The following is a 4205-nucleotide window of genomic DNA, read 5'->3' as shown; positions in this document are numbered from 1 at the left end:
ACTGACTTTTTGTAACCCATTCTCTTTGGATGAATACCTTGCTCAGTCTAGATATAGTAGGGAGGCCTTGGACCTTCCCCAAAGCAATGTGCCTTACCCTCTCTGAGGAATGGATGGAGATGGGATGGGGAATGGTGGAGGGGATGGGAGGAGAGGAGGGAGTAGAAACTAGGATTAGTACATAGAATGAAAATAAATATTTTTAAAAAATAAAATAAATAAAAAAGATGTCATTCATGTAATGAGGAAATTTCTTACATATTATTTTCAACATCTGGCATACAGACTTTAAATAGTGTGGGGCTATGTAACATTCCCTGTGAGAGAACCTTTTAATGATATCTCCTAGCAGGTTTATAATTATTATAAGTAGGCACAGTGAAGGCAAATTTTTCTCTCACTTTTTCTTGCAACAATATAGTGAAGAAACAATCTTAGAAATCAATAATTATAAGAGGCCATACTTTAGGCAATAGAAAAGGCAAAGTAATTCCAGATGATAGAGAGCTCATTGGCTCAATTACCTTATTCACAGCTGTTATATCTGTTATCCGTCTTCTTCATTTTCCAGATTTCTTTTTTTTTCTTTTTGTTTTGTTTTGTTTTTTCAAGACAGAGTTTCTCTGTGCATAGCTTTGGTTCCTGTCCTGGAACTAGCTCTTAAAGACCAGGCTGGCCTCAGACTCACAGAGATCCACCTGCCTCTGCCTCCCAAGTGCTGGGATTAAAGGCGTGCACCACCATTGCCAAGCCCCAGATTTCTTTTTAACAACAAATACAGGAGAACTCCAAGGACTGGTTGATTCTTCAATATGCTAAACATCTAGATGTTCTTGCACCAGCTGTTCCAAAGCCTAAAGTTTCTGCAACCTTTAAAGGTTTGCCAGTAAACCATTTTAACCATTTAAAAGTAGAGCTGTTGGTGCCTTTGAAAGATCAGCAGCTGTTGGGACTTGTTCTTGTGCAACCTGAATGATTAGTGACTGTTCCCTGTAATATTTTACCCAGAAACATATGCTAATTTATGGTTTGTTTCTAAGATTGGGGGAATGAATGTTTATCTGGTTATTCCATTGCTGTAACAAATAACATCCCCACAAATTCATTGCTCTGTTAGCCACATATGGCTTTAGTTTTTGTCTCTGCCCTTCTGGCACTATACACTTGACCCATCTCATGCTCTGTTTTACCTGAGATAAAGTTCCGGACCCTAAACCTGAACATGTACCTCCTAAAGAGGCCAAGATTCTGGTGCAATTATTGCTACATCTGTGTCTGTGTCTATCAGGCCTTTAATGATAGCATCATTTATTCATATTTTAAATTTTGTCTTTGTTCATTTATAGAAGTTTGCCAAAAACCTCGCTTTATAGTTTTTATATTTATATTTTTTATTCTCTCTTCTACAGCTGTTCTATCTTCCAGAGCAGTATGGTTTCTTACAATAGGCATTGCTATTTAATATCTCTGGGAAGTAATTTCCTTCATGATGACAGAAAACAATTGAACCAAATTTGGCTTAGCTCAAGGAGTTTCCTGATTGCAAAGGTTTACCTTGAATGTCCTTTGTCACACCTCCTGCATTAGAAAAAACATTGTTTCTCAGAATGTCCTGTTTACAACCCTTTTAAGGTGACCTTGTTTGCCACAACTAAAACACGTGACATTATGATTTTTTTTTCTTGAACCTTTGTAAATTCCCTCTCCTATCAAAGCATCATTATGGTCATGAGATTCAATATCAATTATATCTCAGATCCACTCCTCCAAAGGTGCTGATCTGGTCTTTAAAAGTCTCATTATTCTTATGAACTGATAATTACCATTTTCAAAAGCCAGAGATTCAATTATTATTTGCCTGGCTAATAAACTTATTATTATTCTATTTGCTGGTAATGTCAATCTTTGTAAGAAACCAGTGAAGGTTTCTTTTGGGCCCTATATAACTTTAGTAAATGATTCAATCTTCTTTCTAATGATGTAGGTGGGTCTTCTATCTATCTGTTGATTTCATTGGTTAATTAATAAAGAAAACTGCTTGGCCTGATAGGTCAGAACATAGGTAGGCGGGGAAGACAGAACAGAATCCTGGGAGGAAGAAGGAAGTGAGGTCAGATGCGATGGAGCTAGCCACCAGGTCAGACATGCTGAATCTTTCCCGGTAAGCCATCACCTCGTGGTGCTACACAGATTATTAGAAATGGGTTAGTCAAGATGTGAGAATTAGCCAATAAGAGACTGAAACTGGGCCAGGCAGTGTTTAAGAGAATACAATTTATGTGTTGTTATTTAGGTGTAAAGCTAACCGTGTGGGAGCAGCCGGGACGAAAAGCAGGCCTGCTGCCCCATCACTACATTTCCAATTTCTTCAGTTCTGCCCCAAGTATTCAAAGTTATTACACAGCAGAAAGCCAGGGTATGGCCGTCATATAGGGATTACTTTTCTGTAGTACATAATCTCCTTCTCCCAAAGTGTTGGGAAACACTTTGAAAGCAGTGCTAAGAGGAAAATTCATAACACTAAAAACCTATCTAAAGATCCTGGAAAAATCTTATACTACTGACTTAACAGCATACCTGAAAGCTGTCGAATAAAATGAATCAAACTCACCAAGGAGGAGTAGATGCCAGGAAATAATGAAACTGAGGACTGACAATACTAAAATAGTAACAAAGAAAACAATACAAAGAATCAATGAGACAAAGAACTGGTTCTTACAGAAAATCCACAAGATAGACAAAACTTTATCCAAACTAACCAAAAGGCAGAGAGAGAAATGAAACGGGAGACATAACAACAGACACTGAGGAAATCCAGAGAATCTTCAGGTCATACTTCAAAAACCTGTACTCCACAAAATTGTAAAATGTAAGAAATGGAAAACTTTCTGGATAGGTATCACACTAAAATTAAATCAAGATCAGAGAAACAATTTAAATAAACCTATATCCCCCAAGGAAATAGAAGTAGTTATCAAAATTTCCCAACTAAAAAAAGTCCAGGACCCATTGTTTTCAGCAGAGAATTCTACCAGAATTTCAAAGAAGAACTAATTTTATTACTCCTCAAATTCTTCCATACAAGAGAAACAGGAAGGACAGTATCAAAGTCTTTTTAAGAGGCTACAGTTATCCTGATACCTAAGCCACACAAAGATGCAAGTAAGAAAGAGAATTACAGACCAATCTCCCTCATGAACACTGATGTGAAAATATTCAATAAAACACCAAATAAAATCTAAGAACACATCAGAAAAATCATTCACCATGATTAATTAGGCTTTATACCAGAGATGCAAGGATGGTTCAACATATGAAAATCTGTCAATGTAATCCATCATATAACCAAATTGAAAGGAAAAACCACCTGATCATCTCATTAGATGCTGGAAAAGCCTTCAACAAAATCCATCACCCCTTCATGATAAATGTCTTAGGGAGGTCAGGGATACTAGGAACATACCTAAAAATAATAAAGGCAATATGCACCACGTAAACTATTTGACACTGTGCATTTCATCACGTTTCCCAATGCTAGCTGTCGATCTTGGTGGACAAACTGTGAGAGGCTTGGTGGACTCAGGTACAGACATCACCATATTAACAGAAACAGACCTGTCACTCCCATCAGTGAAGAAGGAGGCAACAAGATTCAAAACTTACTACCTTCCAATCCATTGAAAGAAACCTTGATAGCAAAACAGGGAGCCATTCGCTCTATCATTTCTATGGTTCTGAGAAACCTCTGGGGTAGAGACATCCTGGAGGATATGGGTGCTAACCTAACTACTGAAAACAAAGTTTTCTTTGATGACTTTCAGGTCCATGAAAAGAAAGGTTTGGCAAATCATGATCGTACATATGAGTGGCACTCCCAATTCTAAGGACCACTGCCCCTGAAAAATTCACCGTGATAGAATCTTCTATCACCATCCCATTGATATGGCTGTTGAATTAAGATATCTGGATAAAACAGCAGCCTATAATTGAACTCAATCTCTCAATTCTAAAGGAAAGAGTTGCAGAACAGCTAAAGATGGGGCGCATAGAACCAGCCACAAATATACATAATATCCCTGAGGCCTCTTAATAAGAAGTGATATTTTATCAACCGATGTGACATGTCAAAAAGAAAACTTGACAAATAAGGGTCAGGACAGGGCTCTGTTTCTTTTTGTATTTACAGGAAAATAGAAATACCCACC

The sequence above is a fragment of the Microtus pennsylvanicus genome, chromosome 1, assembly GCF_037038515.1.
Source record: "Microtus pennsylvanicus isolate mMicPen1 chromosome 1, mMicPen1.hap1, whole genome shotgun sequence".
NCBI classification, from domain to species: Eukaryota; Metazoa; Chordata; class Mammalia; order Rodentia; family Cricetidae; genus Microtus; species Microtus pennsylvanicus.
The sequence above is the reverse complement of the archived record's forward strand: the minus strand, read 5'-3'. Positions refer to the sequence as shown.